Source organism: Tupaia chinensis, unplaced genomic scaffold, assembly GCF_000334495.1.
Source record: "Tupaia chinensis unplaced genomic scaffold, TupChi_1.0 Scaffold000208_1, whole genome shotgun sequence".
Taxonomy (NCBI): domain Eukaryota; kingdom Metazoa; phylum Chordata; class Mammalia; order Scandentia; family Tupaiidae; genus Tupaia; species Tupaia belangeri.
This window is the reverse complement of record NW_006159683.1, coordinates 3,743,745-3,766,198: the sequence shown is the minus strand read 5'-3', so window position 1 is coordinate 3,766,198 and position 22,454 is coordinate 3,743,745. Positions and strand designations below refer to the sequence as shown.

At 42.6% G+C, this 22,454-nt stretch overlaps 1 long non-coding RNA gene and 1 other non-coding gene across 2 annotated transcripts in view; one reads left to right on the top strand and one right to left on the bottom strand.

Moving 5' to 3' along the window:
- Nucleotides 1-19,500: 19,500 nt before the first annotated feature.
- On the bottom strand, nt 19,501-19,662 carry LOC114007615 (U1 spliceosomal RNA). Its single transcript, XR_003549212.1, has one exon. It is a non-coding gene; the product is annotated as a U1 spliceosomal RNA (small nuclear RNA).
- A 1,981-nt stretch (nt 19,663-21,643) lies between these two features.
- Nucleotides 21,644-22,454, top strand: part of LOC114007609 (uncharacterized) — a 10,145-nt gene continuing 9,334 nt past the window's right edge. The window contains exon 1 of the long non-coding RNA XR_003549205.1: nt 21,644-21,703. This is a non-coding gene — a long non-coding RNA (uncharacterized LOC114007609). The remainder of the gene's footprint in view (nt 21,704-22,454) is intronic.

Below are 22,454 nucleotides of genomic sequence, written 5' to 3'. Positions count from 1 at the left end.
ATATCTCATGCCTTTAAAACCACAAAACCCTTGCTGAAGACTTACCTTCAGCTCTTTCTGAAAGCTTATTTCTAGTTAGTGAAATGTCCTAAGCATTTGTAGATATTTTTCTTCCCAGGATAAGAGAATCTAACTCTATATGCAAGAAGCTCTGAATTATTGTTCTGCATTCCTGTCTTATTTGTTTTGTTACTTACTCATTTATTTACTTATTTATTTTGGCCTTAAATGACTTCAGGATGCTCCAGTTGGAGAAAAAAAAAAAATGGAACAAGCAAGTTACCAGAATCCTTTTTAGCTCCACAAATCTAATATTTATTAGGAACTGAGAAAAACTGCAGTTGTTGCATACTTAGGAGCAACTACATTTATTTTACAAAATCCTTCCTTAGCAAAGTATTCATCTGCCAGTTGTCGAAAGTCTTTCCTGTATTGCTAGTTTATGAACTGCCAGCATTTAAGGGTGGCCCTTCTGTGGCATTTAAAAATCACTCAGGAAACTTGACAATACCTTAATAATAATAAATACATGTAAAAGAACCTTCGCTTCTTTATCTCCTTGGAGTGTGACACTACCCTATGAGGGGCAAGGCATGGAAGTCAAACCCATTTCCTTCATCTGTTTTTTTCTTTTTCTTTATTTCTTCCTTTTTCTTTCTCTTCCTTCCTTCCCTCCCTCCCTTCTTTCCTTCCTTTCTTCCTTCCTTCCTTCCTTCCTGCCTTCCTTCCGTCCGTCCTTCCTTCCTTCCTTCCTTTCTTCCTTCCTTCCTTCCTTCCTGCCTTCCTTCCGTCCGTCCTTCCTTCCTTCCTTCCTTCTCTTTCTTTCTTCTTTCTTTCTCTCTCTTTCTTTATCTCTCTTTCTTCTTTCTGTATTCTTTTTATTTTGCCATAGGGTGCATGGGCTTATCAGAGAGAGAGAGCAAGAAAGAAAGTGAGAAGTCAACCCCCAAAGGAGGATGGCCACACCATAGTCCCTTTTCCTCTATTCTCCTCTCAGGATTTTGGGAACGCATACATATATGTCTGGCATACTTTTCAAGTCACCAGGTCTGAGACTCAGACCACACAGCTGGTCATGTGGGATCCAGCTGCCTTAACCACCATGCCACCAGTCGGCCCCTTTATCTACTTTCTATAAGTGAATGGCTGAGACTCACATGGCAGAAGTGGCTTATTAGAAAGCACACAGAATTAGAGTAGGGATTTGGTTCCAGGGTGTTGGGGTTCACGAGCCCGGTGCTGCCTCACTTTGGGACTATAGAATAATTCAGTTCTCCACATTCATTACTGAGACCCACATAACTGGGTCTACATCTCTGTGCTAGACATTCTTGGTATTGTACTTCCCCCTTCTTGGGTCACTCCCTGGAAGGCAAAAACCCTTTTGGATCTAACATGAAATGACTTTAGCAGACAAATCACTTAATCTTTATAATTTTCAGTTTTCTCAGCTGTAAAATAAAAGAGGTCAGGTTTAGGTGACTCTGCAGGAATGACTGCTTTAAGATGGTATTTCTCCTATTCTGTAAATAAATTCTAAGAAACACTTAAAAACTGACTCGACTCTGTTTCATTCAAAACTGTGTTCTGGCTCTAATGAAAGTGTAGATAGCCTAGTTATTTATTCATTAAGTAAAATCAATGTGAGGTGGCCCAGCTACAGTGGTGCAGATGATGTACTGTTCTGCAGTGCTGGAAGCCACGTGGCTAACCACAGGTTTGGATTCCAAGTTGACTTGAAGAATACCAGCACTTGCACCAAAGATCCTGGCTGGCTGTACAGTTTTGGGGAAGATCACAACATGACAAGATCCTATCGAGGGTGCTTGTCCCTCTCTCTCTATTGCATTTTCTCTCTTATGAAAAAATGAAATAAAAAAAAATTCCATCTGTTCTGGTAAGTACCATGAAAAAATGAGATTAAAACAAACAAACAAACAATATGTTCTGGTAGGTACCATGGCCTAGTGGTTAAGGAAATCAGATCCCACATGGCCAACCATGTGGTCCAAGTTCCAGATCTGGCAGCTTGAAAAAACGTACTGAGTGCGTGTACATGCATGCCCCAAATCCTAGAAGTATAGAGAAATGAAGGAGAAGGGATTGTGAAATGACTATGCTCCATTGTGGGTTTTTTTTCTTCCCCTTCTCCACTCCCCTCTGGCCAGAACACACACCCTGTGGCAATTTTTAAAAAATTGATGTGGGGGGACCAGCAGTTAGCGTAATGGCTATGTCGCTGGACTCCCATAGATCAATCACGGTTCGAGTCTTGGACCCGATGGCTTAAACTCATGCTTGGGGGGACCAGCAGTTAATGTAATGGCTATGTCACTGGACTCCCGTAGAGTCAACTGTGGTTCGAGTCTTGGACCCGATGGTTTAAACTCATGCTAGGTGCATGTGTTTGAATGTCCAAGATCCCGAGAGGAGAATGGAGGAGAAAAGATTGCAGCGTGGCTATCCCCCAGGGGGTAATTTCTCGCTTTTTGTCTCTTTGTCTCTCTGGTGAGCGCATGTAGCCTATGGCAAAAAACCCCCCCAAAAAACAAAAACAAAAAACAAAAACAAAGACAAAAAAACAAAACTCTTAAAAACAAAAACAAAAACAAAAAACCAAAACTCTCGGAAAAGAAAAAAAAATCAATATGAAGGTGGTTATGCTATAGGAATGAACAAATATGTATCCACTGGGGCAAGTTGGCATGCTGGATTCCCACATGGTTGACAGTGGTTCAAGTCCTGGACATACTGGCTTGAAAACCACAACAAATAAATAGTTATAAAAAAAAGTATCTATTATAAGGTCAGCATTATACAGAATAGCAAGGGAGATTCAGGTCAAGTTTGAGACACTATCCTTGAGAAGATTAGCACTTAGAAAATTCTAGTATGGGAGCTGACAGATGGTGTGGTGGTTAAGGGTGTTGGACTCCCACATGGTCAGCTGCAATTCGAGTTCTGAACCTGGTGACTTGTTTTTTCATCAAGTCCTGGACCTGGTGACTTGTTTTTTTCTCTTTCCTTCTTTCTCATCTGTCCCTCTCTGGTCAAATTAAAATAAATAAATAAATAAGTAAGAAAAAATAAAATAATAAAATAAAATAAATAAAATGATGAAATCAATTGTTACTTAAATTAAATCATTTAAATTAAATCAATTAAATAAAATTAATTAAATAAGTTAAATTATTTAAATTAAATAATTTTTTTTTTGGAGAGGTTTTCGCTATAGGGCATGTGCACTCACCAGACAGACAGAGAGAGAGACATAGAGACAGAAAGAGAGAATTCACCCCCCCCAGGGGGGATGGCCACACCGCAATCCCTTCTCCTCCATTCTCCTCTCGGAATCTTGGGCATGCGCGCACACATGCCCGGCGTGAGTTCTAAGCCACTGGGTCCAGGACGCGAACTGTAGTCGACTACGTGGGAGTCCAGCGACATAGCCATTACGCTAACTGCTGGTTCCCTATAAATGTTTTATTTTTTTTTTCTGCTATAGGGCACGTGCACTCACCAGACAGACAGAGAGAGACAGAGAGACAGAAAGTGAGAAATCACCCCCCAGGGGGGATGGTCATGTTCCAATCCCTTCTCCTCCATTCTCCTCTCAGGATCTTAGGCACGCATGCACACACGCCCGGCGTGAGTTTTAAGCCACCAGGTCCGGGACGCGAACCGCCGTGGGAGTCCAGCGACATAGCCATTACGCTAACTGCTGGTTCCCCCTATAAATGGGCTTTTAAGAATTATTTTTTTAATTTAACTTTGTTTGTTTGTTTATTTAAATTTGACCAGAGAGGCACAGATTGAGAGAGAGAAAGTGAGAAAACAACCAGGTCCAGGACTTGAACCAGTTGCCTATGTGAGAGTCCAGCATCCTTAACCACCACGCCACCTGCCAGCCCCAATGGGTATATAGTTTTGATCTACTTTTTAGGTTTAATGCTCTTTCCTTTTTTATGGACAAGGAAAGTCAGGCTCAAAGAGATTAAGAAACAGCCACAGTCATGCAGAGGACAGAAGTTCAGTAAAAATTTCGACCCTATAGTTTTACTCCAAGGAAACGTCTTATTTCACCATCCAACACCACCTCTTTCAGAACAAGGAGGCTGCTGCCTGTGCATTTTCCCAAATCAACTGACACTTGATTATCTGGTGGATTTGCCACTGTGGCAGCCAGTTCTTAGACGATTGATTACCTTGCCTCACAGTGATCTGGTCTATCTGCTACGATGGTCTAAATCACCCAGCTACGTTGCAGTCTGTCCTAAGGACTGATTTTTATCCGGTGTGTGGCAGGCAGTGTGACTGAGGGCACAGAAGGAATCAGAGAGATGGTTTGCTTATTGACTCCCAGAAGCAGAATGGCACAGGCAGTCTCTGTGAATAGCCCCGTAGTCACAAACCAGAGGACAGTCCTTTATTTGTGCCCAGTGTGGAAAAACCATTGGTCACGCACCAGTCATTTCAGTAACACCTGCACATTCTTGGCTTTCAAACACAAATTATACACCACCTCTTAATTCAAACATGGAAGATACTTACACTAACCACAGTCACACAGAAAACCAGAGGGAAAGCCAGAAGTAGATGCTATGATTTAAGATCCCCACATTTCTCTTGTTAGTTTCCTGAAGAAATTAGAAGAGAGAAGGTCACATGTATGTGTGTGTGCATGTGTGTGTGTGTATGTGTATGCAAACACCTGTTTGATGGGGAGGTAGGGATCCTCCATTTGTATATGGATTTCTTTAAAAATGCATTCTATAGGCAAAATGTTGTAGAAACCTTAGTTCTGCAAACCCTAAGTTTTCTCTTTTTAGAAACAGATATGGAGTCTGTAACCCTGTCCCCCACCTCACTCACATAAGCTGTGTGATTCTATCACTGCTGCACGTCCCGCTAGCATCTCTGTTAAGAATGTTCAAGGTGTTAATTGCAGTTGTGAATTAATCATTATTCTAACTGAGCCACAGTCTTATTTTCCTCTTTAAGTTTCTCATTATTAAGTTTGCTTGAATGGGTTAATGCAAGGCATTTTCAATGCAAATTACCATTCAGCAATACACTACTAAAAATGTACAACTGTTTTTATTACGTACCCTATCATGCGAAATTAAAAAAAAAACAAAAACATCTTTTAAGAGATTTTTGCTGTAGGGTGTATGTGCTTGCCCGAGAGAAATAGAGAGATAGAAAGTGAGAAATCACCCCCTGGGGTGATGGCCATGCAGCAATCCCTTCTTCTCCATTCTCCTCTTAGGATTTTGGGCACACATGAACACACACCCAGCATGAATTTCAAGCTGTCAGGTCTGGGACTAAAACCGTGGTTGACCACATGGCAGCCCAGCATTTTAACCACTATGCCATCTGCTGGCCTCCTAACAATTGCTTTTATGTTCCAGAAATTTTCAGTATTGGAAATTAAGGGTTTTTAGTGAAAATGCCTCTTCCATCATAGCTAGAGAAGGGTTGCTCTGGCATCTTGGAAACCTCTGGAACTCAGTAGGGGCTACCCAGGAGAGGACAGGAAGGTGGAGAGTTTGCCACAGAGCCCTGTGGGTCAGGTGCAGATGCTGACGTGGTTACACCTGTTGAGAATGGAGATATTCCTAAGTGGCAAGCTTGGGTTTTCAGTGGGTTCTAGTTTGGGCCAGAGGTTGGGAAGGAGAGAATGAAGACACAGAGATTGGACTAGTTTGATCTTTAGCAGGTGCCCACTTTTTCAAAGAAGTGAAATCCAAAAAGATTGATATGTAGAAATCCAGGCAAGAACTCAACTTCCAGTTGATTAATCGATGAGCCACTAATTAAGGATTCAAGAACAGAGCTTGTTCTTGGAAGGGCTGTCTCAAAACCAGGCTCCAAGCCCACGAGGAGTCAGGTACCTGCGAGATATTCTAGAACAGCTGCTCGGTTCACTCATAGAATTCTGTGGGACCCCTGCTGTACTCACCTCCGCTGTGAATGCTCCCTACCGTCCTCCCCGGAAGCTCCACTAAGGTCGAGCTCGAGTTCTCCTGCTTAGTCCTACAGCCCTGGCAGTCAGTGCTGTGTTGTGTGTTGGCATCCTCATCCCTCCAGTCCGGCTACTACCAGCTCTTACCCAGGCCACGGCAAGTCTCCTTCATCTGTCCATTATCATCACTCTCACATCACCCAGTGAGGTGTTTAAAATGCAGATCTAATTTTTGCTGTCACCTGTTTACAACCCCTCAGTGATTTCCCATCACTCTGAGGACAGAGCCCAAAATGCAATCATGGTTTCCCAGCCAAGCTCGTGACGCTGGCTTTCTTTTAGCTCCATACACCACACTCTTGGCCACTTTTTCCTTACCCTCCCCTTCATCTAGTCAACTTCTCATCCGTCAACTCTCTGCTTCATCATTTCCTCGGCTTTTCCAAGGAATGCTAGCCTCCCTGGTACTCACTTTAATCACGCTTTCCTCAGCTTGATGTTCGTGTATTAGTGCCATTCAACTGCTTGTTTCTTTCATGTGACTTGTAAATTCCAGGAGTACAGAGAAAACACCTGTTTTACTCAGCGCTTGGAGCATCATAGGAAGCCCAGATATACACTGCATTAATTAATGAATAAATACTACAGCATGAGAATTGGAGCTAGGAAAGGTCTGGGGAGTGGAGGGCTCTATGGTCTGTGAATCGGCATTAGACCAGTTTTTTGTTTTTTTTTTTTGAGAGGTTATTCGCTATAGGGCGCGTGCGCTCGCCAGTCAGACAGAGAGAGACATAGAGACAGAAAGCGAGAAATCACCCCCCATGGGGGATGGTCACGCCGCAATCCCTTCTCCTCCATTCTCCTCTTGGGATCTTGGGCAGGCACACACACGTGCCCGGCGTGAGTTTTAAGCCACCGGGTCCAGGACGCGAACTGCGGTCAACTACGTGGGAGTCCAGCGACATAGCCATTACGCTAACTGCTGGTTCCCGAATAGACCAGTTATTAGAATCAGGAAGGATGACTTTAGAGTGGCTTGATGTGGAGCCCCCAAGGAAGGGTATATGCATTCATTTCATGGAGCCACCAGGAAGGGTATATGCACACCTTCTGCTAAGCTCTGAGAATTAACCTTTTTTTTTTTTAAACTTTTATTTATTTATTTATTTATTTATTTATTTATTTGGAGAGGTTTTCGCTATAGGGCACGTGCGCTCGCCAGACAGACAGAGAGAGACATAAAGACAGAAAGCGAGAAATCACCCCCCAGGGGGGATGGTCACGCCACAATCCCTTCTCCTCCATTCTCCTCTCGGGATCTTGGGCACGCACGCACACGTGCCCAGCGTGAGTTTAAGCCACCGGGTCCGGGACGCGAACCACGGTCGACTACGTGGGAGTCCAGCGACATAGCCATTACGCTAACTGCTGGTTCCCTGGGAATTAACCTTTTCTAACAAGCCTAGACTTAGGTGTAGATGGAGAAAGTACACCTTGCCCCAAATCACACAGCTGGTCAAAGGAAGGCTCAAGACTCAAACCGGCTCTGTGTTCAGGCATTTTCTTTCATATCCAAGAGCTGCTTTTCTTTTGTGTAAGAACAGTCAGCTAGCAGGTAAATAATTACTGGCATGCTTGCCTGGGACTTCTCTTGTTCTGCTTCTGCCTGTCAGACTTTCGGAAACAACAGCATCTGTGTTACTCACTTATTCTTCACTCTTGTCTGGTGTGGGGATGGGATTATGACAGCCCCTACCTAGAGGTTTGTGCAGAACATCTGTATTCTAGGCTTTACTGTGGGTGACTGTTTCTTTCACCCGTTCCTGTGGGCTGAGTCATGGCAAGCATACTGATGGAGCCGAGTTCGGGAAGCCAAATGGGAGCTCGGTCACACGGCAGAGATGCCAGTGGTGAAGGGGCAGCAAGCAAGCTGGAATGCAGTGGTCTGTTCCTGTCTCAGGAAGGGCTTTGGACAGCAGCGAAGCAGCAGGCTGAGAACGAAGTGGCAGATGTGGGCTGTGTACCTGCGGGTCCAACGATATCCTGCGTGCCGGGAAACAGCGACGTCAGCCACATTCCACTGTACTGGGGACTCCAGCAGAAGAGAGACACACTCCATTTTGTTATGTGCTTCAGAATGAAAGCTTTCTGTGATGGAGAAAGTCTGTGACATTAGGAGAGCCGCTCTCCCGCTTGCAGTCTCCCACTAAAGGATGGAAATGCAAGATTTTGTCCACTCTCTGGACAGCATATCTCTGTGGATTAAAGGACTTGCCCTGTTACCTTTTTTTTCTTTCTTTTTTTTCTCCATTGTTCCACATCCTTCATTTTAAATCATTTCATACAAACAGAATTCATACGTAATGAGAAGAACCTTTCTTTTTTGGAAGCAATCTCTATTGATTCAGTTAGAAATTGTAAAATCCTGTTTCTGCTTCAGGTCTACAATATTCAATATACAGTGTGTTCAAGGAAGGTCTCAGAAAAAGGGCACTAATTATCTTTTTAAAATGCACTCAGAATTCTCATGTCTAGCTACTTATGCAAAAATATTTCTATATGTTCGTCTCTTTTCAAACGATTTTTAAAAAAAAAACTTTATTTCAAATATCTTCACTAATTTCTTCTTTGGTTTATGAGATTTTGTACCAAATGACCCCACTCAGAGAAATGCCTTAAATGAAAGAAAAAAATGAATATATTAAGAAAAAAGGCGAACTGTCCCGTAATGTTCAGCCCGTGGGATGTTCTTCACGGGTCCTTGGCATTCTTCCATGAGTCCTGTCTTTGAATCTAGATAGGGAATATCTGCAGCGATACGTGAATGTGTTTAGAATCAACCTTTGATACGCTGAGCCACTGACTATTAAATACTAAATCAATCATGTATCTGCGTCGTTTTAGAAATGGGGGTTATGTAACACATTCATTCCTCCATACTGTATTTTTGGAAGCTATTAAAAGCTCAAGATGTTCTTTAAATAAGGCATCGTATTTATTATCTATCTCCAGTCATCTTTCTCCTTTTGTATACATTCACGAAGCAGAAAGTTTTCAAACATGACATCATTTCAGTGTGTGTGTGTGTGTGTGTGTGTGTGTGTTTAATGAAATGAAACCTTGTCCTTTCTTTGTGGTTTCCTTTTTCTTTTCTTTCTTTCTTTCTTTCTTTCTTTCTTTCTTTCTTTCTTTCTTTCTTTCTTTCTTTCTTTTTCTTTCTTTTCTCTCTTTCTTTCTTCTTTCTTTCTTTTCCCCCATGACACTTACTATTTAAATAAATGTCTTAGACTCTCAAGATTCCAAAGGGCTCTTTTGAAACTTGTCTAAACCACCTTATTGCCCTTCACCACTTTCTTGCTCAGGAACTTGGCCTTGGGCATCAGTGGAAGGCTCTCAGCCCTTGGGATGGGAGCACTAGGCACCTCCCCTCTGGACTTGCTTCTGTGTCTCTCTTGTAAACTTTTCCTTTTTTTTTTTTTTTTTTTAAAGAATTATTTATTTATTTAATTCCATTTGTTATTATTATTATTATTTTTTTAATTTGACCAGACAGAGAGAGAGAAGGAAAGCGAAAAAGCAAGCTGCCAGGTCTAGTACTAGAATATGTTTTCTTTTTGAAGATAACATGAGCACAGTATTAACCCTTCAAAAAAGAAGTTGGAAGATGAAGAAGAAGAGAAGAAAAATGGGAGACACAGCTATAAGCTCACTATCCTCCTGCAAGCACTGAGAATTTTAGTATGTTTCTTCTCCTCTTCTTCCCCCATGCATCTGTGTAGACAATAAACACATAGTGACTTGAAAACCTGCAAATAGTTTCAATATAAATTACATCCTATACAATGTATATCACATGAGTTCTAGTTCTTGAAACCTGTGATCCCTTTTGCCAGCTCTATGTAAGCAGATGCCTATCTTTCCTTTCCTTCCTTAAGCATTGCTGTCTGGGTTGAAGAAATAAAACTGGCCTAGCCATGGTCATGATGACCTCTTAGTTGCCCAACTCAGACTTGTCAGCCCCCTATTTAACTGCTCTCTGCAGCATTTGACCAAGTTAATCACTCTACCTCCTTGAAACTCTTATCCTTTCACTTCTGGCACACAATTCCCCTCTCCTTCTCCCATTTTTCTTCCTGTTTCTCTAAGAACCGTTCTCGGTCCCCTTTGCAGTTTCTCTTTATAATCCTAACTATTGGTGTTCCCCAGGATTTCATCTCTGGGCCTTTCTCTTTTCATACCACCTACTCTTCTTAAGAGATTTCATCCAAGCCCAGAGCCTCAATTACTACTGTGTCCAGATAACTCCCTGGGGAAAGCCTGAACCCTTGAATAGGCCAATCGTGTAGCAAGAGATAAGTCTGTTACTATGGAATGGCAAAAGATTCTTTACATGGAGATAAGCTGGACATTCAAATGTTTCCCTTTTCTTTTCACCACCCACTGTCCCGAGCTTTGCCAAAAACAGAATAAAAGACACAGTTCTGCTTTTCTAGACCTACGGATTTCACACACCCATAGACTGCCGAATGGAACTTGGGTCTAGGGGCAAATCTACACAACTTGCACATACCCACTCTTGGTGTATATCTTTTGGAAGGTTTGTTTGGAAATGAAACATGGTAGAAAGTAGTCTCTTTTAGTTTGTTTTTGTTTGTGCTATATGGCACATGCACTTGCTGGAGAGAAAGCAAGACAGTGAGTGAGAAAGTGGGAAATAACTGTCAGGCATGCACACACATGTGCTGGATGTGATTTTCAAGTCATTGACTCTGGGACTCAAACCACTGTCAGCCAGGTGGGAGTCCTATGCAGTAACCATCATGCCACCTGCTGACCCCAAGGTAGCCTTTTCTAAGTTCCAGTCATTATTTTCACCAATCTTTGAACCTGGATGAGCTTCTGTGGTCTGGCCTAGCACACTCTCAAATCTATGGATCCAGCTTAAACCTCTCACTAGACTGGCTCATTTAACTGGCTACTGATATTTCCACCCCTCTGGGCCATATACCCCAATTGGAATCTCCATCTTCTTGCACAAGCCTTCTCAGAATAGATGCATTAACTCAATGATTGGCCAAATTGCTGATCTACCAATTCGCTTCTGCTGGAAATTCAAATGTAAACTTTACTTGTTACCTCCTGCTAGGTTCTGAATTTTTCCATCCCTCCGAATTCATATGTTGAAATTTATTCCCTGATGTGTTTGCATTAAGGAGTGGGGACTTTGGGAGGTGACTAGGTCAGGAAGGTGGAGCCCTTGTGAATAGGATTAGTGTCCTTATAAGACAGGGAGCTTGCTTGTCCCTTTCGCCCTTCTGCCATGTAAGGCTACATAGAAAGTGCCATCTTTGAGGAACAGGCCCTCACCACATACCAAATCTGCTGGTGCCTTGATTTTAGATTTCCTAGTCTCCAGAACTGTGAGGATAAATTCCTATTGTTTATAAGCTGCTCGATCTAAAGTATTTTGTTATAGCAGCAAGAATAGCCTAAGACATCCCTTTATCCGGTTATGGATGGATTCTCCTGAAAATAATTTTTACTCTCCCCTCTAATGTCCACTGTCATCGGCTTGGTCTTGGCCCTTGGGATCTATTAAAATTTAGAATTAAGACCAGAAATTAAGTATTTTTTTATTTGAGAAATATAATGCAAACAGAAAATGAGATAAGCTATTCCATTAGTAATAAAATTAATCTCATTATAAAGATAATAGTTTTTTTTTCTGAAAATGGGAAGGGTAGTATAAAGCCTCCATTTATTTTATTACCTAAGTTACTATAGGTTTATTATTATTATTGTTGTTGTTTTAGAGGTTTTTGCTGTAGGCCACATGCACTCACTGGAGAGAGAGACAGACAAAGGTAATAAGAGGGAAAGTGAGAAATTACCCCCAGGGGGATGGCCACACTACAATCCCTTCTCCATTCTTCTCCTGGGATCTTGGGCAGATAGGCACATGTGCCTGGCATGAATTTTTTTTTTTTTGAGAGGTTTTTTTTGCTAGGGCTTGTGCACTTGCCAGAAAGACAGAGAGAGACAGAGAGAGAAATCACCCTCCAGGGAGGATGGCCACGCCACAATCCCTTCTCCTCCATTCTCTCGGGATCTTGGGCACACATGCACAAGTGCCCGGTGTGAGTTTAAGCCACCGGGTCCAGGACTCGAACCACGGTTGACTACATAGGAGTCCAGCGACATAGCCATTACACTAACTACTGGTCCCCCTGTTACAAAATTTTTTAAAGCATTAATTATTTGTTTATCTATTTATTTGTTGTGACTTTTGGGCCACCAGCTCTAGGACTTAAACTGTGGTCAGCCATGTGGGACTCCAGTGCCTCAACCACCATGCCTCCTGCCAGCCCCCCAGAGTGAGTTATAAGCCATGGGGCCTGGAGCTTGAACTGTGGTCAGCCATGTGGGAGTCCAGCAAGGTAACCATTAAGCCATCCGCTGGCCCAATTTATTATTTTTAGAATAATTATTTTTCTTTTCCCAAATAATAAAGAACCTGACAGTGGTACAGAGGTAAAACATGACACCTCACAAGGTTGGCCCACATGAGAAGGTTGGCAGTTTACATCCAGAGAACCCCCTGAGCACCCAGGATGCGTGGGCACACAATCTGGGCTGGCTGAAGTTCAGGGTGGATTGTAGCAACAGGACCTTGCTGGGGTGCTTTCACTCTCTCTCACCCATAAACTTTAAAAACGTAGATGGAGCCATAAGTGGCCTGATCTCTACTTTGACTTAACCACCTTTTTTTTTTTTTAATTTGGATAATTTATCATTGGTTCATTTTTTTTTTCTTTGTTTCTTTCTTTTTTTTTAAAGAGATTTTTGCTATAGGGCTCATACACTCACCAGAGAGACAGAAAGCAAGAAATCAACCCCTGGGGGGAGCAAGCCCTTCTCCTCCAGTCTCCTCTTGCGACTTTGGGCATGCGTGCACACATGCCTAGCATGAGTTTTGAATCACGGTTGACTGCATTGGAGCCCAGTAATGTAACCATTACGCCACCTGCTGGTCCTGGTTCATTTTCCTTTCAATGACAGGCCTTTCACTACCCACAACTTGAACTACGTTGATCACATATTTTCCTGCAATTTTTTCTTTGATTCAGTCTCCTAAAGGACTTGAGACCAAGGAAGCAAATTCAATGAGCTTAAATGTGGAACACAAAACAGAGGTTTGTGATGAGGCAGAAGAGTACATTTTGGGTGTCAGGAAAGAAAAGAGAATATTCCTACAATATGCAAAATCAGTACCAATACCTCAAGCGGTATTAGGTGAATTTCAACATCCTCCTAAAATCTTGCTTTTTCTATATTCTCTCACATTCCTAAATTCTCTATATTCTCTCACATTCCTAAATATAAATTATGACTAACAAATAATTATGATGAATAATAACACCATCACTTAATTTCCTGCCAGCTGAGGCCTGGCAGAGTTGAAGCATGCTAAACCTCAAGAGTGTGCAATTTTAGAACTGAACAATTAAGCTCAGAGATGGTAGAGGTTACTGTGGCAACCTGATCCCACAACTCAGCATTTGAGTCACAGTATTTGAGTCACAGAGGCTGGTTATTATGATTTAGACTCCAGGCAATGTTTAGGTACAGACAGGGAGTTTCCCTGTGCAAGTTCAGAAATGATAGGTACTTTGAAATCTTCAGAAGAGGATCATGTGTTCTTTTTTCAGTGAAGTGACACTGTGTTAATGGAAAGAGTAGTAGCTAATAATAATGTTTAGTCTTAAATGATGCCATAAAATATTAAAGTTATGTGCCTTGCAAAAATAATTGCATTGATGATTTTTTTAAAAGAGATTTTTGCTATAGGGTACATGTGCTCACTGGAGAGATGCAGAGAGACTGAATGATAGAAAATGAGAAAACACTCTCCAGAGGGGATGGCCACGCTGTAATCCCTTCTCCTCCATTCTCCTCTTGGGATTTTGGGCACGCACACACATGTGCCCGATGTGAGTTTTAAGCCACTGGGTCTGGTGGCTGACTGACTATCTATAGGTTTATTATTATTATTGTTGTTGTTTTAGAGGTTTTTGCTGTAGGCCACATGCACTCACTGGAGAGAGAGACAGACAAAGGTAATAAGAGGGAAAGTGAGAAATTACCCCCAGGGGGATGGCCACACTACAATCCCTTCTCCATTCTTCTCCTGGGATCTTGGGCAGATAGGCACATGTGCCTGGCATGAATTTTTTTTTTTTTGAGAGGTTTTTTGCTCTAGGGCTTGTGCACTTGCCAGAAAGACAGAGAGAGACAGAGAGAGAAATCACCCTCCAGGGAGGATGGCCACGCCACAATCCCTTCTCCTCCATTCTCTCGGGATCTTGGGCACACATGCACAAGTGCCCGGTGTGAGTTTAAGCCACCGGGTCCAGGACTCGAACCACGGTTGACTACATAGGAGTCCAGCGACATAGCCATTACACTAACTACTGGTCCCCCTGTTACAAAATTTTTTAAAGCATTAATTATTTGTTTATCTATTTATTTGTTGTGACTTTTGGGCCACCAGCTCTAGGACTTAAACTGTGGTCAGCCATGTGGGACTCCAGTGCCTCAACCACCATGCCTCCTGCCAGCCCCCCAGAGTGAGTTATAAGCCATGGGGCCTGGAGCTTGAACTGTGGTCAGCCATGTGGGAGTCCAGCAAGGTAACCATTAAGCCATCCGCTGGCCCAATTTATTATTTTTAGAATAATTATTTTTCTTTTCCCAAATAATAAAGAACCTGACAGTGGTACAGAGGTAAAACATGACACCTCACAAGGTTGGCCCACATGAGAAGGTTGGCAGTTTACATCCAGAGAACCCCCTGAGCACCCAGGATGCGTGGGCACACAATCTGGGCTGGCTGAAGTTCAGGGTGGATTGTAGCAACAGGACCTTGCTGGGGTGCTTTCACTCTCTCTCACCCATAAACTTTAAAAACGTAGATGGAGCCATAAGTGGCCTGATCTCTACTTTGACTTAACCACCTTTTTTTTTTTTTAATTTGGATAATTTATCATTGGTTCATTTTTTTTTTCTTTGTTTCTTTCTTTTTTTTTAAAGAGATTTTTGCTATAGGGCTCATACACTCACCAGAGAGACAGAAAGCAAGAAATCAACCCCTGGGGGGAGCAAGCCCTTCTCCTCCAGTCTCCTCTTGCGACTTTGGGCATGCGTGCACACATGCCTAGCATGAGTTTTGAATCACGGTTGACTGCATTGGAGCCCAGTAATGTAACCATTACGCCACCTGCTGGTCCTGGTTCATTTTCCTTTCAATGACAGGCCTTTCACTACCCACAACTTGAACTACGTTGATCACATATTTTCCTGCAATTTTTTCTTTGATTCAGTCTCCTAAAGGACTTGAGACCAAGGAAGCAAATTCAATGAGCTTAAATGTGGAACACAAAACAGAGGTTTGTGATGAGGCAGAAGAGTACATTTTGGGTGTCAGGAAAGAAAAGAGAATATTCCTACAATATGCAAAATCAGTACCAATACCTCAAGCGGTATTAGGTGAATTTCAACATCCTCCTAAAATCTTGCTTTTTCTATATTCTCTCACATTCCTAAATTCTCTATATTCTCTCACATTCCTAAATATAAATTATGACTAACAAATAATTATGATGAATAATAACACCATCACTTAATTTCCTGCCAGCTGAGGCCTGGCAGAGTTGAAGCATGCTAAACCTCAAGAGTGTGCAATTTTAGAACTGAACAATTAAGCTCAGAGATGGTAGAGGTTACTGTGGCAACCTGATCCCACAACTCAGCATTTGAGTCACAGTATTTGAGTCACAGAGGCTGGTTATTATGATTTAGACTCCAGGCAATGTTTAGGTACAGACAGGGAGTTTCCCTGTGCAAGTTCAGAAATGATAGGTACTTTGAAATCTTCAGAAGAGGATCATGTGTTCTTTTTTCAGTGAAGTGACACTGTGTTAATGGAAAGAGTAGTAGCTAATAATAATGTTTAGTCTTAAATGATGCCATAAAATATTAAAGTTATGTGCCTTGCAAAAATAATTGCATTGATGATTTTTTTAAAAGAGATTTTTGCTATAGGGTACATGTGCTCACTGGAGAGATGCAGAGAGACTGAATGATAGAAAATGAGAAAACACTCTCCAGAGGGGATGGCCACGCTGTAATCCCTTCTCCTCCATTCTCCTCTTGGGATTTTGGGCACGCACACACATGTGCCCGATGTGAGTTTTAAGCCACTGGGTCTGGTGGCTGACTGACTATGTGGGAGTCCAGTGATGTGGCCGACTATGAGGGAATCCAATGACGTAACCATTATGCCATTTGCTAGTCTCAACTTTTAAAAAAATGTAGTAATTTCTCTTGTGAGAGAGAGAGAGAGAGAGAGAGAGAGAGAATCCTCAACAGGGTCTGGGTGTCGTGATACACTTCCAGCTTCAGCTAGCCCCAGCTCATGGGCATACATGTGCCTAGTGTACTTGGGAGGGTCTCTGGACACAGACTTGTAGGCAAACCTGGAACTCACCAATGCGGGTTGACCTCGCAGAACTAGATTACCACTGTGCCACTGTCCAACGCCCTTTGACATATATTTGAACTTTCATAACAATACCATGAGGTAGACATTATTAACCAGTTTAGAGACAAAGATATAGAAACCGGCCAAGTTGGGAAACTCTTCCAAGGTATCTTTCCAAAAAAGTCCCATAGAAGTGGGATTCAACTCAATCTGCTTGACTCTAAAGCTATAGTCTTCTCAAGGGGACACCTTCACCACTGGCTGCTTTAATCATTCTGGTAGCACCCAGAGCCTGGGGCAATCTGAAGGGAACTAGGGCATAGGGAGGCCAGGAAGGTGTTGGGAATTATGAGGGAGAAAGGAAAGTAATCACAAGGGAAGAGTCAAGGTAGGAGGCTGGATGTGTTGATTCTTCTACCAAACTGAGGAGGCCTAGACTGAGACTCTCTAGGTGAAAAAAAATCAGAAATAAAGTTGGAGAGGGGCCAGACAGTGATACAGCAGTAAATCCTGTGATGCTGGACCCACAGGAGAAGGTCCAGCGTTTGCATCTTGAGACCTTCCTGGACATGCCATGTATGAGCACATGGACACGCCATGGATGCACACATGATCCAGGCTGGCTGAGAATGCTGTTGACAGTGCCATCTCTCTCTCTCTCTCATGGAAGAAATAGGTAAGTAAACTTTTAAAAAAGAAATAAAGTAGAGAAGGAAGAACGAGTCAAGGGAGCTGACAAATGAAGCAATTCAGAATCTTAATCTGCAACCTCAAATTACTTCTCCGTGGGTCCTGGAATGTGTCATTTGCGTGGACATCATTCATGAACCTAAATTAAGTGTAACATTGGCAGCATCTCATAATTTTATGCATTTTCATCATTTAACAAAGCCACTTTTATATTCTAGAGTTGTCAACAATCCAGAGTATTTTATTTTCATGAAATATCCATGTATAACTAAAAAGAGAGTTCTCTTACTTACTCTAACAGCCAAATGGCTGTATTAAAAAAATGCTTTGTATTAAAAAAAAAAAAATTGTCATCTGAGAAATCACTCTGTGACTAGGAGGTGTAGGTTTCCAAGCACATAGTTTATTTTTATTTCTTCTTGCCTTCCTGCTGGTTCACCCTTCCATTAAGCCTTTAAGGAATACTTATTCCATTAGACTGTGGGCAAGTGAAAATCAATAAAACACAATTTCTGTCAAGGCATTAACATTCTAGTGGGAGAAATGGACACTTACACAACAACAAAGAGAAGAAGGCATATAGGGCAAACGGAGAGCCATGTGGGAGGAGCCACTAACTCTACCGGGGATAACAGTCATAGATGGGTTTAAGAAAAATGTCCCCCAGACTGAAAATAAGGTTACACTGAGCGCAAAACCAGAAAGAATAAATTCACGATGGATAAAATGAGCCATTATGAAAAAGTGCCCAATATGTTGCCTATAAATATGTTTAACCACTAAGACCCCTCAATGGTCCTCTGTTGCTAATGGGAATAAACGCATCTTTCATCTGTCTTGCTTACTTTTCCATGTTTGTCTCAGATTCCCGGTGATTAATAACACATTAAAGCTTTTGAGAGTCACGTGGGACAGTACAGGGGAGACCTTAGTAGAGAGCTTGCCACTGGTGCCAGTTAAGCTGTCTTTCAGCTCCAAACCCCTCTGCGGGCTCCCGGGTGCTGGGGCTGGGCCTTTGCAAACCACATTCTGCTTTGTCTGCTAGCTGGTGCTAGGTTCTTCCCATAGGGGGCACTCGAGGGAAGCTCAAGGCTGAAGGAGAGTGTGACTCGCTCCTCTCCGTCTACTTCCTGTTCCGGAGAGCCTCATACCCACAAAGCTGCTTCTCCCCCAGAGAGCAGCTCGAAATTCCGTTTAGTTTTCCAACCCCCACAGAGCCAGCTCCATGATGCTTCCTTCAGAGACTCCAGCACCAACTGAGTGGACTGAGACCCCAGGATCCAACAATCAAATATTCCCTCCTCTACTTTTCTGAGTTTTAGTAATTCCAGCTTCCTTTCTTGGATCCCTGCAGTCTAGGGGTGGTAGCTGCTTCCTACCATGGCTGACTTAGCAATCAATCACTTTGGGTAGTATTTCTTTTTTTTTTTTGGAGAGGTTTTTCGCTATAGGGCGCATATGCTCGCCAGACAGAGAGAGACCTAGAGACAGAAAGCGAGAAATCACCCCCCAGGGGGGATGGCCACGCCGCAATCCCTTCTCCTCCATTCTCCTCTCGGGATCTTGGGCACACACGCACACGCGCCTGGCGTGAGTTTTAAGCCACCAGGCCCGGGACGCAAACCGCGGTCGACTACGTGGGAGTCCAGTGACATAGCCATTACGCTAACTGCTGGTTCCCTGGGTAGTAGTTCTTGATCATGGGCTAGGTTTGCTAGCCAGGGGACATAAGGCAAAAGCGGTTGGGATTTTTGGTTGCCATGATTTGGAGGTGAAGAGAGAACACTGGCATCTACTGGGTAGGGACAGGGATGGTGCTAAACAGCCTAAATGCAAGGGACAGCCCCACGACAAAGACTTTATGGCCCAATATGGTCATAGTGTCCAGGGTGAGGAACCCTGTTTTACAGTCTTCTTTTTACCCTTTCAGTTAAAGATTTTATACAAAGTTAAATTTTATACTCAGTCAATACATTTTTGTTTATTTAAAAATATATTTATTTATTTACCTTTAGAGAAGTTTTTGCTATAGGCTGCATGTGCTCGTTGGAGAGACAGAGAGAGACGGAGGGGCAGAAAGGGAGAAATCACCCTTCAGGAGGGATGGCCATGCCACAAGCCCTTTTCCTTCATTCTCTTCTTGGGATTTTGGGCACATGCACACATGCACCTGGTGTAAATTTTAAGCCACTCAACCCAGGACTTGAATCATGGTCGACCATGGGGGAAGTCCAGCAATGTAACCATTACACCATGTACTGGTCCCATATTTATTTATATTTACTTATTTATTTATTTTTCTCAGAGGAATGCCCAAATGTAGTCCCCCACTACCATAAATTGTGCAGTCAAGTTTCCCACATTTGGGGAAATCACAGGGATCAGCATATCCAGAATACAATGCATAAGCTTTGCCCTGAAAACCACCTTTGTGATCATGGTATCTCCCCAGCCAGGTAAGTATTATTTATTTATTTTTAATTTGATCAGAGAGAGAGAGACAGAGAGAGGAAGCAAACCACCAGGTCCAGGACTCTAACTGCAGTCAGCCATGTGGGAGTCCAGCACCTTAACCACCACAATATCTGCTGGCCCCATTAACATATTTTTATTTTAAATTCTATCTGACAGGACAACTGTGTAGTTTTGATAGAACCCTGATTATTCAACTTTTGATAGTGTTAAAAAAGAGATTAGATGGGAACCAGCAGTTAGCGTAATGGCTATGTCGCTGGATTCCCACGTAGTCGACTGCGGTTCGTGTCCCGGACCCGGTGGCTTAAAACTCACGCCGGGCGCGTGTGCGTGCGTGCCCAAGATCCCGAGAGGAGAATGGAGGAGAGGGGATTGCGGCGTGACCATCCCCCCTGGGGGGTGATTTCTCGCTTTCTGTCTCTATGTCTCTCTCTGTCTGTCTGGCGAGCGCACGCGCCCTACAGTGAAAATCTCTCAAAAAAAAAAAAAAAAAAGAGATTAGATAACTAGGGAAAGTGGAAGATACCTATGGTTGAAACAAAAATAAACATAATTCACTGTAAATGAGTTAAATCTTCATGTATTATGATATGAATTAAGTAGGTAATATCTCAAATGTCCATAATTGATGAGTAAAGAGGTAGTGATAATATTTAGAAAGATACAACTTTTTCTCTTAGGGTAGGGCCTTGGAGGGTTGGAACAAGATTGCTGCTCTTCATTGTAAGCCTGTATACTATTTGGTAAAAACCATGTTCATGCATCATTTTGATTTAAATTTATTTTGAGGAAAAAAGCCTTATTACATATGTATTACTCTAAAAATATTACACAACTGAAGCCTCAAGCTGGCGGCTGACAGATTAAACACAGATACCGCTGTGTTTTGCTTTTTGCCAATATTGCAGAAATTTAATATTCTGCATAAAAGTCCATCTTTTTTCTTAAAAAGCTAGAATAACAAACTCTCATTTGTGTATGGCAACAAGCAGCTATGCTTGAATGACTGCCCACTTCAGACAAAGCGTGTGCTTTCTATTGTGTTATATCCCCGTCTTCCCTGCTACCTTCGTGAGTATTCCTGCCCAAGGCCTGCTCTCATCATCTGGGCTACTGGCTTGCTCCACTTGGCATTGGAGCTTGCAACTCCAGATGTCCAGTAATAGTTCATTTTCAGTGTCTTATACTATGATGACATCAGCATACAGAGCAACAAAAGGAATTTTCCTAACAATCACGTGTTGAAGATTGGTAGGGCTTGGTACCATTGATTATAAAAGAGAAAGATTCCTCTTGCATCGATGTATAAGAATCTCCGTGCCAGGCACTGTTTTACATGATCACTTAAGCCTCACAACAAACCAACGGAGTAGTTGGTAACAGTATCCATTTCACAGATAATGGCACAGGTGGGATAAGTAACTTTTACACACTATCACATGAGTACCTCCGTAAGTCATCTAAATTAAGTGATAATCTCTTTTTAACCAGTATTTAAAACAAACCATGCAGTTTGTTTGGTGATCTTTGTACTAGACAGGACTCGTTCTGCTCCAAATCCAGCTCAAACCCGCTTTAAAACAAAACATTTTAAAATGTGAATTAATGGGTTCACATAATTAAACCATAAGATGCCAGGATTGGAGTTGCCCCTGAGGGGTTATATCCAGCTTGTGTTCTCATTCTCCATCTCGCTCTAATTTCAGATTCGCTTTGTATATTGACATCATTCTTTTGAATTCCTCTATATGGTGGGCATTTCAGGCTGGGGACCCTGACGAGAATACCATTAGATGGAGTTCAGTGCTCAGGATGCTTTTAAGCAGTGACATCAGGATTAATAGCCGTAAAAGGGTGGAGCAGGAAGCAAGACTGGGCAGAGGGGAATGACGAGTCATAATGCCCACCCAACAATAGCCTAGTGTGAGTCCATAAGGAACTATGATCTTAGAACTATGATGTGAGACTTAGTCCCACATTGGACTGAAATGGCCAGATCTTCACCCTAGGGCATGGATCAGTCTTTGGATGTGAGTTGCGCAGGGAGAGGGGAATCCCTGAGTGAGGAAGCTCTCTATATGCCTGAAGGGCCAATAGCCAAAGGTGTCAGTTAACAATACTCCCAGGAATTGGGGCAGGTCCTCCATTGAAGGACCATCTTAGCCATGCATCCATTGTCTACCACAGGGGGAGATGTAACCACTAGCCATTCTAGGGTCACATTTTTAGGGCTTTCCATCCAAGGAAAAAGAAAGATCCTTCTTGAACTATACTTCAGAAAATTCCAGGGAACAACTGTGGCCTACCCTGAATCACACGCCTGTCCTTTGGGCCAATAACGTGGCTGGAGGTATAGCAAGACGATAGACACAATCTTCATCATGCCCTCATGGGCAGCTGGGTGTTCAGCAGAGGACTGGAGTTGGCAACCCCACAGAATCGAACAGACTCAGAGAAGAGCATTTCCCAGAAGAAGGGGAGTTGGTACTGTCATCTGAAGAAGGTGGTGCATTATGTAGAACGAAACGGTAACTGCCACGAGACTTGCCTTCATTGCCTTTCAGCTCAACCTTTTAATGCTGACCTGCTCCTCAGAGATATGGTAGCCATATTTCTTACACGGTCAGAAACCTGAGAAGGGCACAGCATACACTTAGGATGAACAAAAAGTCAGTTGGCCTCTCTAAGAGGCCACAAGAACAAAAGATCAGAGTCATCTGTCGGTTTCTGACCTCAATTTAATAGCTGAGATTCTTAGTTCTCGGCTTTTGTAGAATGCAC